General features: G+C 46.0%; 1 protein-coding gene across 5 annotated transcripts in view; it reads left to right on the forward strand.

The window, feature by feature from the left end:
- The first annotated feature begins 658 nt into the window (after window positions 1-658).
- The window catches only part of REV1 (REV1 DNA directed polymerase), a 71,268-nt gene continuing 58,694 nt past the window's right edge, over window positions 659-13,232 (forward strand). For 4 of the 5 annotated variants that reach the window (XM_072951327.1, XM_072951325.1, XM_072951328.1 and 1 more), the window contains exon 1: window positions 659-872. The gene's annotated coding sequence lies outside the window, so the exon portion shown is untranslated. Of the gene's footprint in view, window positions 873-1,254; window positions 1,362-13,232 lie in introns of those variants that run through there. The other variant, XM_072951326.1, reaches the window with a different exon arrangement.

The following is a 13,232-nucleotide window of genomic DNA, read 5'->3' on the forward strand; positions in this document are numbered from 1 at the left end:
CGGCGCGGTTCACATTTCCACTCATCTACGCGGGCCCTGATTCTCTGTTGCTCCCCGACACAGCGAAGTGTCAGTTCACTTGTGTCCTTTTCTCCACTAGATGTCACTGTAAATCAACCGCTAGAGGTGGGGGTACCCGTGTGTTTTACGGGTCTTCAGACGAATTTTCCAGGGTTTTAAGCATGGTCAGTTCCTGCACTTGTGTCCTCCGGGACTGGGAGTCCAGAGCGGAGCAGGGGCTCGCTGAGCGGAGAACAGCGCCGAGACCGGAGGCGGCGGCCGAGGCGCGGCGACAGGAGCGGGAAGCGCGCAAGTGCCCGGGTGCAGGGGGGCGGGCGCGATGCGGAAGGCGGGCCCGCGCCGCATCCTCTCCGCCCCCGCGAGCGAGACGGTCACGTGCGGCGGAGGCGCTGCCCGCTGCGGGCCGGCCGGGGAGGGGCGCCGCGCCCGTGATTCGGGGTCGTCCGGGGCAGGGCGTGAGCCGGGCGCGTGCGCCGCGCGGGGAGCAGCGCGAGCCAGGGCGGGAACCGCCGCCCGCAGCCGCGCGCGCAGGGCGGGCCGCCCGCAGCGGGGAGGGGCGGGGAGGAGCCTGGGAGCGCGCCGGCCGCCGGAGGGGGAGGGGTGGGGCGGGGCCGCGGCGCGCGCGCCCGCCCGCCGGAGGGGGAGGGGCGGAGCAGCGGCCGAGCGCGCGCAGGCCGGCCGCCGCGAGCGTGGGGCGAGCGTGGACCGCGGCGCGGCGGTGCGACTCCTTCCCCCGGCCCTCCTCCCCGCCCCCGGCGAGGGCACGGGGCGGCGGCGGCGGCGGCGCGGGGGCCGGCGAGGCCGGAGGCGGCGGCCCTGCCCGGGCATGGTGGTCCGGGGCAACGCGGAAGGTGAGCGACCCCCGGGCGGGCGGCGGGGTGGGGGCGTGGTGGGACGCGGCCCGCGTCGCCCGGCGGCGGCCCGAGCGCGAACGGCCTGAGGCGGCGCGGGGAGGGCGCGCCGGCCCGGGCCCCGCGGCCCGAGCTCTCGCGGCCTGGGCGGCCCGCGACGGCCCGAGCGGGGCGGCTGCCGGGTTATGTAACGCGTGACCTCCCCTTCCCCCTCCGCCATGGCGCGGCCGGCCCGCCGCCCCCGCCGCCCGCCGCCGACTCGCGCCCGCGGCCCTGCCCGCCGCGCCCCCGCGTCCCGCCGGCGGACGCCTCCCCAGCCTCGCTCGGACCGCGCCGGCGCCGGGCCGGCCATTCATTCACGCGCGTTGGGTCGCGGGTTCTGCGCGTCGCAGGATGTCGGCCGGGGCCAAGCGCTGGGTGTTCCGCCCGGCCTCCCGTCGCGGCCTCGCCCCCCCTGGGATCCCGGAATCGGTGTCGGACTATCCGAAGGCAATTTTCCCTCACTTACTTCCCCCGTTGCTTATCTGTTGCCTTAATCCGCCGGACACCTTTCCCCAACTGTCCTGACAAGTGGCGCGCTCCCACTCCGCTCAGAGAAAATGATTCAGCACCTGTGTGGACGGAAAGGGCCGGTTCCGTACGGCTTTCACTCCTCTTGCTACCGAACCCCAGTTTGTAGAGAAATAATAGCTTAGTATATCACTCCTTAGTTGACACCCCCCGCCTTGATTTTTAAAAAACAAATGCACCTGGTGTAAATCTACTGTTTCTGTTTTCCGCGTCTTTTCAGGTCACGCATAGCGTGGAAATGATATCATTTAGGTGAAAATAACGTAGACTAGCACATCTCATAAAAGGGCTTGTAACTAACTGGCGTGTGTAACAATTCTTAATTGCGTGTGTCTGCCTGGCCTCTCCACTAGTCTTGGAGAACTAGCCATTTCCTCTGTAGGTGGGGTAGGACCTGCCGTAACCTTGGTTCTTCCGGCGGACTACGCGGTAACCCATCCTGTGGGGTACCGTCTACCTGCCTCCCCAACTTCCCGTGTCGGCTTCCCCACGCAGCCTTGCCTTAGCCGGTGCGGGTGCTCCTAGCGTGTCCTTCCCTCCCTATATTTCCTGTGACTCTTGGAAGCTCACCTGAAGTCCCTCTTTTTCCAGTAATACTTCCCCGGTCTAGAAGGAACTCTGTTCAATCCTCAGGCTATGTCTTTGCCACTTTTCATGTGTTAAGATGATTGTCTTTTTATCCATATCCTCTTTTTCTGTCTCTCGAGGTCTCTTGAGGGCAGAGTCTGTACCAAACTTGTCATAGAACTTTCCTCCTATTTCATAGTAAACAATACCTATTTAAGTGTTTTTTTTCCCCCGAAGAGGAGGGGATCTCTCTTTTAGAATTAGTTCCTTTAAAGTCTTAAGTGTAAAATGCTTTTCCAAAAAAATGTGTTTGAATTCGTAAGATCACTTGATTTTCTCCACCCCCAACTCCAAAAGTCAGATTCTATGTAAGAGAAAGAAACCCTGTCCTCACCAGCAACAAGCTAGTCATTAGTAAGACGTTAGACAGACTACATGTTATGTATATTTTACTGTCCTTTCTTTGATAGCTACTGTAGTAGACAAAAACTTCAGAGTTAGACATAGATTTAAATTCAGGCTCTGCCCATTATTAGGTGTGTGACCTTGGACAATTTAACTAATATCTCTGATTTTTTCCTAATTTGTATGATGACAGTATCATTTCTTACCTTGGGTAGCTGAGGACTAAATGAGTTGTTAAGTGTAAAGCATCTAGTGAGTCACTGGTACCCAGTGGTGCTCAGTAAATACGTATTCCCCTTGGTATACCTCTTTATTGCAGTTCACAATCTAGAATGTGCTGGGATGTGCCGAGACAAAGCACAAGAAGAAAGCTAATCAGAAGAGGTGATAGGTACCTCTTGTCTCCAAATAAATGAACAAGCCTTAAACTAAAGAGCAGTGAAGCTCTGCTTCTCAAGAATGTACGACGTGTACATGGCATATGCAAACCATAGAGTATATTAAACAGAACATTTGTAAGTGAGGGAAATACCTTGTAATCTTGTTTTCCTCCTACAATAGCACCCATAAAGCATTAACATGGATATTAAAAAAGAATCCCTGATATTTTTTCATAGTCAAGTCAGGAATGGGGGATGAGGAAGGAGGAATAGTAAAAGTTTTTCAGGGACAGTTAGGCTGCATGCTGTTCTTAGAGTATCGCAGGTACTTACAGACAGTACATGAATCTTAGCTTAAGTTCAGGTATCTCCTTTAGACTGCTGTACCGGTGCCTTCCCTGGTGTCCCTGTTTCTCTTCCTCCCTTCCTGACTGATGCCCATGTAACAGTCAGAGTGGTCTTTTTAAAGACATGAATCATATTGTCACTCTCGTGCTCAGAATCCTCCAAAAGCTTTCTGTTACCCTTAGAACTGAATCAGAACTTCTTGCCATTTCTTGACCAAACCAAACCATTCCATCTTAGGGATGTTACACTTGCTGTTCTTTTAGTTGGGCCACCCCTCTCTCCTGGTGGTTATCTTGCGTTGACATCTTCCATTTGCTGCTCAGATGTCATCGTCGCAGGGAGGCCTTCTCTGATCCCTAAAATAGAAGCCAGCCCTCCTTCTGTGGCTTTCAGTTCATTCTGCTTTATTTCTCTTCATAGCATTTATTGCGAAGTGAAGGTACACTCCTCACTGACTTACCCATTTCCCCTGTTGGACTTGCCCACTGCAAGGCAGAGGCCTTGTCTGACTTATTCATGGCTCTGTCCCCAGTTGCTTAGAAGGATGCTTGGCACATAGTAGGCCCTCAGTGAAACTTGTTAAATGAGTAAATGGTATAGTTGATTTAAACATTGGTTCTGGAGTCAGACAGCCTTGTCAGAAACCTGGTTCCTACCACTTCCTGATTGTGTGGCCTTGGACCACTTAATATCTTTTGGTGCCTTAGTTTACTTGTCTGTAAGATGAAACAGTAGTACCTACTTTATAGGACTATAGTGAGAAATAATTGAGTTAATATATGTAAAGTGCTTAGAACAGGGAAATTTTTCAGTTTTTGAAACCAATACTTGACATTAGCTTGGGGTATTCATTTAGGATTCTGTGTTTTTGCGTGAGATAAAAATGCTATCATTGAATTTTATCTTACTACTTTTGTTGAATTTTTCTGGTTACCGAACTTATCTTTATGGAACTCCTTTATACATTTTGTGGGTGTCTAGAACAGATTGAAAAATTAACTGCTGGGAATAGTGACCAGTATTTGGTCTTAATGTGTAAGTCAGCTTTTTTATTCTTAGATCGGTGGAAGATGCTAAGAGTGATCATCTCAACAGCCGCCCAACAGAGTGGCTTTTATACATTTCTGTTTGAAGTTCAGCTGGAGATGTGATTGTGGTGATGAAAGGACTTGCTGGAGGCTGAAGACAGGAAAATCCTTGAAGATCCGCTTGAAGTATGAGCCTTGCAGTGTTTGGGAAAGGGGAGATACTTTATCATCTTTAGTGTGTGCATCACAGGTCCCCCCCACCATTGTATTTGGTTCTTAAGTGGAGCTTATAGCAACCCAGCTCTACTTTGTATCTTCTTTCCTTTGTGTTCTTCTTTCCATCCTGTGCTTTTGTTTTCTCTCTAGCATTTACATAAATAGGAAAAAATTGATGGGGACAAACAATAATTTTGTAATAGATACTTTGAGCTAACGCAACTTGAATTATTCCTAGAAACTAGGATTCTGCCTTTGGTAGTTGTACTTGCATGATGCCAGTTATTTTTTACTTAGTCCACTCCTCTTTAGTAAAATGCCTCTTTGTAGGAACGTTGTTTCATTTTATTTCTCAGTCTGAACTTTAACCAGTAGGATCCTAAACTTTGGGCCTTAACCTTGAAAAAAAAATCAAAATAGTACTTCTGTATGTAGCATTTGTTCCGAAATTTATTTAATAATTGTTGATTCATTATATATTTACTGTATATCAGGCTGTTTGCTTTGTGCAGTCTCATTTAATATTCCCAACCATCATGTACGGTAGACACAGTTATAAAGAAACAGATTCAGAGAGATGATACTACTTGGGCAGGTCACACAGGTAAGAAAGAAGCCAGGATTTCAGTCTGTTTCCACATGATTCTGCAACTCAAGGTCATTGCTGCAAGGCACTTTAAAAACAAGGTGTTTGTTTGGAAACTTGCCATTATGTTTTATCGTATTATTTGTATGTGTTGTTCTTCTTCACTAGCAGTTTTATCATCTGTGGCTGTTCCTTCCTTCCTCCCTCCCTCCCTTCTCTCCCACGACTTACAGTGGGATTACTTCCTGATAAACCCATTGTAAGTTGAAAATATTGTGAATAGAAAATGCATTTAACACATTCACTTACTGAACATCATAGCTTAGTCTAGTCTCCCTTAAACATGCTCAGAACACTAACACAAAGCCTATTTTATGATAAAGTGTTGAACATCTCACTTAATTTATTTAATGCTGTACTGAAAGTGAAAAATAGAATGGTTATCTCGGTGCAGAATGGCTACAAGTGTATCAGTGGCTTATCCTCACGAGCCTGTGGCTGACTGGGAGCTGTGGCTCACGGCCTCTGCCCAGCAGCACAGGCGAGTGTCATACTGATACCACCAGCTCCGGAAGAGATCAGACGTCAAGGTGCAGTTTCTACTGAGAGTGTATCACTTTCACACCACCATGAAGTCAAAAAAATTGTAAATTGAAGCATCATAAGTTAGGGGCCATTTATATTAAACGCTAAGTGTGAAACATTTTAATAGGTTGATGATGCAAAATCAATTCTTTTTTATTAAGTCATTAAAAATAAGAGTATCACGTGTCATGGTAGGTCAGCTTTGTGATTAGTTTGAAAAGGTTTTTGCATATAATAGGTGTGGAACATAAGATATGACAGATGTGGAACATCGGATTTAGGAAAACACTAATGTCTAAAATTGTTTTAAAGCTAAGATACATTTCACATAGCAAGTAAATACATGTGTTTCTGCTCATTATGCAGCAAATTTTTGTTATCTTTGTTTTTCGTAAGTAAGGAGGGACACTTTGGTGTGGAATGTTTTTACACCATGGTAAAGCTGTAATGATTTTTGACATCTACATGTGAGATTTTTAAGATTTGAAGAATATCTAAATTATGCGTTGTTGATTTCTCGACACTTACATAGACTCAGAACACCAGTGCTAGAATGAACCTTATAGATTCTGTAGGCCATGCCCTTTATTTTTCTAGAGGAAAGTCAGACCTGACTGATCAAATGGAGAAATAGGACTAGAATCGAGTGGTTTGTCATTTTTCCCCCTTTAATTGTTGGCTTTAAAGTAATAGAAACAATTCTATAATGGAGTTACAAATCACCCTTTCTCATTTAGGCAGGCAACTGCCTTATTGTTTGAGTAAGCCTTTTAAATATCAATCTGGTTTTTTGGCTTTATCCTTAAATTAAAAGCTTAGTTAGCGATGGGTAAAACAGTTGGTCTTGATGTGAACAGTTTTTACCTGAATGCAGTATCTGAGTAACCAAAATGTTGCCATTGCTGTCAGTCATTACTGATCATAACTGAGGCTAAAGTGAGTTCTTTGGAGGTGTAGGCAGCAAATAATAGCTGAATCTTACATTTTCTAAACAGTTATTTCTACACTTGCGATTACTATGAATGGACTTGCTGTGTTTTTGTCATCTAAGCACTAGTCTTAATGATGTAATTGAAATTGATTTAGATTTCTTGCTCTTTTAAATGCTTTTCATCAAATTTCTGAATTTTGTCTTATAATAAGCTGTATTTCTAGATGACTTGTTGATTATCTATTTTAAGCCTTTAAAAAATTTAAAGTGGACAAACCTGAATTTAAAAAATATTTTAACAATTTCTTCTTTAATATTTTTGAGAGCATAACCAAAAAAAGTCCCTTTTTGTAATGCTTTATGCCTTAAAACGTGCTTTCACTCGACTTTTTCCTCACTCAGTTCCCAGGGGAGTCCTGAGAAGCAAGATAGGGTGGTGTGTCCTGTTTCGTAACCACAGTGTGATTCTGGGACTGACTGCCCAGAGTAGGGGCGGACGTCCCAGGTGAGGGCACAGTCCCCAGGCTTGCCTTACCTCAGACACAGCTGCAGGTTCCAGGGCTGCCCAGCACCTGCGCTGCTGACCGTCTGGCCACGTAAGTGGGAGTTCCCACCGCCCTCTTAGACGTCATTATTTGTTAGAATGCCCCTCAGAACTCCAGGAAGTACTGTGCTTAGAATTACAGTTTTATGATAAAGGATACAAATCAGGACCTGCCAAGTGAAGAGATATGTAGAGAGAGGTCTGGGAGAGTCCCAGATATGAAGCTTCCATGTCCTCAGGAACTGTCAGCCCCATGGCATGTCAGTTTATGATTACCAGCTGCAGAAGTTCACCCGAGCCTCAGGGTCCAGAGTTTTTATTGGGGTTTTATTACCTAGGCTTGTCTGATTGAATCATTGGCCACAAGTTCAAATTCCATCTCCATACCCCCTCCTCTTCAAGAGGTCAGGCTGATACCATCTGACTCAGAGCCACCCCTGCAATCACTTGGTTGGCCTCTCCAGCATGGCCAGCCCCATCCTGAAATGAGGGGCCCACTGGGAGTCACCTGTTTATATAAAAGATGTGGTCCTAGGGGTCCACCATGGAAAACAAAGAGACTATCAGTTGTGAAATTCCATGTGTTCAGAGTCTCCCAGGAACCGGGGACAAAGGCCAGCCAAAGTCTTTGTTAGAGAACAGTAGCTGAAGAAGTGGGACCTGACACTTGTGCAGCTGTGACAGTTCAGACTAGAGCGCGCCTCTGTAGCAGTAGCTCGGAGGTCTCCAGTGTGCCAAAAACTGGAGCAGGCTGCATTTGAATGTATATCTGTGTACATAGGAAGATTGCCTTCTGCTGACAAGTATAACGTTTTCTTTTATCGATACAATAGTATTAGAAAGCTGGGTTGATGTTCATTTGAGTTAAATATTTTGTTTACATAAATTGTGCTGTGGTTGGATTATAAACTACATACTTTTTGGTATTTTAGAAGTGCAATACTTTTGGCTCTAAACACTTTGATTTTTCGTATTTTTTGAATTTGTAATTTTAGACTTAGATTTCCTTTCACTTAACAGTAGAATAACCTAACCCTATGAAGTGAGACGTTTAGATGTTTGCTAAGTGGAGGTGTTGATAGTGTATTTGTTGTTAGAGTTGTAAAATGTTTTAATAACAAGGCCATTTTGATACTTAGCTCTTGAGCTGAAGTTCCTAGCTGTTCAAGTTTACAGTGTTGAAGGTTAATAATGTTCTTTTGCATACTGTTTATACCCAACAGAAAATCTTACTTCTGATAGTCATTTAGAGATTATTACATTCCTTGGAACTCACTGGATGTTTCTCAGAAATAGAATCTATTAATTCAGGCATAGAGTGCTAAATAAACTGTTATCTTGAGTCAGACTTCTAGAGTCTTTTGAAGAATGTAGCATCTCCTTAGAATGTCATATCTTCAGCAGTTGTGGGTTTTTGTTGTTGATGCTGTTTTTAATATATGTGGGGGAGTTTTTGGCATGAAGCAAGGGAAAGAGGGAAGAAAGTAATGGCAGTGGCAGTTTCTTCAACATTCTACACTATTTTTACTTGCAGTTACATTTAACATAAGCATTTGTGGGAAAAAAGATTTGTGGCAGATGGAACTGATAGCAGATCTAGAAAAGAGTGAGTCTGACCATATTTTTGAATTGCAGTCACTCAGAGGGATCTGTTTTTAGTTGTGTGTCACTGTGTGTGCCAGCGTACTATGCGCGCTTGGAGATCTGACGCCTTGAATCGGTGGAACACCCAAGACGAGGACGTCTGCTGAGACGGGGTAATGGATCTGGGCGCAGACGGGGCTCAGGAGCCAGAACCTCTCCCGTCGTGTGCAGCCGTCCCATCCCCCATCATTTATGTGCAGAAATTCACACTCTCTTTCCCTAACTTTCACAAAGGAAGGTTGAAACTTCCCAGTATGATACTCAAGGCTTTCTGTTCTATTTCCTCAACTACCTGGTTAGTTCATCTATCACTGTCTCGGTCTATGTGTCAGTCCCAGAATGCTGCCTTAAACATCTTTTTTCTTTTACGTTTTTGTTCATTAATTTTCTTCGTTTTGAAATCACCCCCTCACTCCCCTCTGCCTTTTAATGTCCTGCTCATTGCTCTTGGCTCAAACCCACCTCTTCAGTGAAGCCTCCCTGAGTGTCTTCTCCAGCTTGAGATTTGTGCCGTTTTCTCTGTGTGTCTTGCTTCTTGTCAGTGCCTCTGATGTCGGCTCCTGAATGGTAGTTTTATGCATATCTCTTTTTTCTAACAGGTTACTTTGGATTGTGGTTTATACTTTGCTCATCTCGAAAACTGCAAATTATAGTAGATATTCAGTGATTATGGAGTAAACTGTTAGATCAGACCTAGAATTTGTGGGGAGAGGGAGTTGAGGACCAAGAGCTGTCATCTAATCCAGACCTTCGGCTGGTGAGTCGCCTTTACTCCTGTCGTGAGATCCCTTTTCCTGGCGCGCATTGGAACAATATTCTTTCTACTCGGTATGCTGTCTCATTACCTATGAACTTCTGTGCTTGTCTCTGTTCCCAGTTACCACTCTAGATACAGGCAACCAGGTGGTTCACCTGGAACATCAACGTTACCTGGGGGCTTTTGAGAAGTGCGGGTTCCCTGCCCCACTCCTGACCTACAAAATGAGAGCCTTTGGAGTTGGGGCCCAGCAGCCTGTTTTAACGAGCCCACATGTGATACTGATGAGTGTTCAGGTGTGAGAACCACTGCTCAAGATACAGCACCCCCTTCTCTGAAACTACCTCCTTAATTCTCTATCTGAATTCTGTCCCTGCTGTTTAACTTCTGCTGTGGCTTTGGAGTCTGTGATTTACTGCAACCTTGAACTTCTCTCCAGATGACCACGTGGCTTCCCTGTGAGACTGTGCCGCTTCTCCTTAGGGAGGATCACTGACTTCTTACTGCTCCTTCCAGACTCTTTTTCAGTCATGTCATCTCCAGAATATTCTTTTGTTTCCCCTTGTAGCTTGATCCCTACTCTTGGACATGCTGACTTTGATATGCATGTAGGACATCCTAGTGGAGCAATTGGACCTTAATAAGCAATTGGACCATGTGGTTTGGAGCTCACAAAGATGAAGGAAGGTGTGTGGAAAGCAGTTAATTCACTGCACTCTGGAAAGCCAGAGAAGGCGGTTCTTTGTACTTTATTAAAACAGTGTCTTTTCCTTTTCCTTCCACGGAAATTGCCATTACAGGGAAGAAAATTATTAGTAATTCTTTTAGAACACCTTCTTCAGCTTGTATTCAAATGGCTGATTTTGTCAAATCAGTCAATTTTGCGGGGTATTTTTATCATTATGAATAACCAAGAGGAAAAGAGAGACAGAATTCTTTGTTATTTTGAATTGTTTGAGACAGAAGTTTTGCCTTTAATAAGATCAGCCTCAAACTGGGACCTTACAAATATTTGTTATGCAGTTTCAGTTTTAATACAGGTTTCCCCTGCTAGCTGAAGGTAGAGTGTTCTGTGAAACCTTTCTTAGACCGAAATGGTGAGAAGCAAAGAAATGATTACCTTAGGACTCACCTTACTAATGGATGCATAGAGTGAACATAGAGAAAGCACAGATGCTCACAGACCCAGCGACACAGTCTAGAGCATGGGGGCTTGATGCTTAGATGCTGAGTGTGGCTCCCGGGGAAGGGGCTGGCCGGTGCCAAGGTGCTTGGGGTGGGCGCTGCCTCTGTAAGGGCTGCTGCAAAACATGTGCTGAATGCTGTTTTCGCTTTTCCCTTTTTTTTGTAAAAGCAAAAATCCCCTTGGGATTTCTTTTGGTTAGTGGGAACAGGTACTGTTACAGGTCTTTTGTAAGAGTGAAATGGTGCAAAGAGAATTTTTGAGAAGTGTATATCCTGTATATCCAGATTTTCTTACGCGTTTTACTGCTCGTCTCCTCTTCTGTGCAGTTTTCTGAGGTACTGACGCTAACTCATGGTAGTAAAGCACTGACCTGTGCTTCTGTCCGTTAGGGCGCCCCGGGGCGCGAGGCTGTGGCCGAGACCGAGAATGCAGCGCTGCGGACAGTGAGGAAGCTGTCCTCTCCCCCGTGGTGGGAGGTGGCCGTTCACACTGATGAGCGGCTGCTTGCTTTAGGTCATTCGGGGGCCAGGTTCCTTCTGTGTGTCTGGCCGTCCCCTAGGGTGCTGTCCTCTTGGTTGAGGCCAAGTTACCTCACTTGTGCTTTCCAGAAGTAGACAACTTCCTTCAAGACTGTATGGCACAGATGTTTGTACACATTGCTCTGCTCACATCCCATTGGCCAGCGTTTGTCACACGGCCACTCCTGATTTTAAAGGAGCTGTGGAAGTGTAGTCTAGTGGACACCCTGCTCCCCACTAAGAAGAGATGGAGAAGGAATACTGGAGGGCAGCTGTCTTTTTGCTACTCCAGAGTTTGGGAGTTTGAAGACCACCCTCACTTCTGACACCAGTTACAAGTTTGGGGGTCCTCAAGACCACCCTCAGGCTCAGGTTCACTAGAAGGATTCAGAACTCCTGGAAGTTGTTGTGCTCGTGATTACGATTGATTACAGTGAGAGGATGCAGGTTAAAACCAGCCAGAGGGCGTGGGGCACCCAGGAGAGTTTCATGTGTGGAACTCTGAGTTGTCCTCTCCACTGGAGTCTGGGATGGCGCTGATGTCTGTTAATGACAATCGACAGTACCCACGAAGTGTTGCCACCAGGGAGGCTCACCTAGGCCTTAGTGTCCAGAGTTTTGTTGGAGTTTGGTCAAATAAATGTGATTGCCCTTCTGTCTCCATCCCCTTGATAGTGCAAGGCTCGAAGTCCCCACTGTAAACCACATTGTTAGAGTATCTGGAAAAAGACCTTCATCAGGCAGGACGTTCCAAGAGCTTAGCGATCCCCCTCCAGGGCCCGGGGCAGAGGCCGGGCCTCGGGGCAGGGTTAATTCTTTACTCCATAGCCACAGCTGAGCGTAGCCTTTGTCTTTTGGAAGTATAGACAGGAGCGCAACACGTGTACTTTCATCTAAAAAGTCGGTTTTTTTTAATGGATAGATGTATAGAATCATACATTTAAAAACCTCCAAGGGACTAGAATTTGTCGGGTCCAACTCTACCCACAGACAAGAGAACTGAGATCTGACTGCTTGATTTGCTTAAGGTCTGAGAAGCAGTGAACGAAGCCGGCAGTGTCTCTGGCTCTCTGCTTCTCATGCATGTGGACGCTTCCCACTGGGGTCTGGGTGCGGCCTGTTGGTTGGACCTGTTTTCCTCGTTGGTCCTTCTGGCCTATGTACGGCGGTCACTGTGTCTGACCGGGCAGGGGCTAGAGTGGAAGCATCTGTTTGGTGGGATTGTATCAGGCTGGTTCAGGTCAGGAGTGTCCTCACGACTCACTTTTCAGAGCTTTGTGGCGTTGGTAGCTCTGTTCATTTCCCCACTGACGGTTTGGAGACACAGGTTTGTGCAGGATGAGTCTGACTGTGCGCCGCAGGCCGGCCGTGCAGCCTCATCACGCATTCTATTTTAGCCCTTCTACCCTAGACGGCTCCTGCGTACAAAATGTCTAGTGTTTGGCCTGCCTACTCCATACACGTGTTGTAAAGATAAATAGGAGCTTAAAGATTCCTTTGAAAAATAAAAGTTGAATGGAAATGTAAGATATATTGGTATGTTTAAATTTTTAAAAATTTGAATTTAAATGTTAAAAATTTCAGGAATACTGAGAAAAAGGAAATGTAAAATGTCAGTCAGCAGGTGAATTTTGTAAAAGAAGGTAGGAATATGGGGATTTTTTTCCCTTCCCTTTTCTGTTTCCTGTATTTTTTCAGTTTTTTGCAATAAATATATAGTGCTTTTATAAATAGAGAAGGAAAAACTGTTTGTTTGAAAACCTAGCAAGAATGACTACTGGCCATGTGGCAAAGCAGCGTGTAAACACGAATCATGAGATCGGAGGATAATGTCTCAAGAGAAGGTAGACCAGGCTCGCTTCTAGAAAAGGCTTATCTACCCCCTGCGTAATTGGCTGTTTGGAGAGTGCTGTGTGTAGTTTAGCCACGTTTATTTGAGGGATTTAAGGTTTTGAATTCTGTGTTTGGTTGGTGTTGATCAAGATGGTATCACGTAGTATAGGGATGATTTCATTTCACAGAAGAAAACTCGATGATAGGAAGATGCCTCAGTATACAGAAGGTGAAGAAACCAGGCTAAAAGGTTTTAGAAAGG

Source organism: Vicugna pacos, chromosome 28 (genome assembly GCF_048564905.1).
Source record: "Vicugna pacos chromosome 28, VicPac4, whole genome shotgun sequence".
Lineage (NCBI taxonomy): Eukaryota > Metazoa > Chordata > Mammalia > Artiodactyla > Camelidae > Vicugna > Vicugna pacos.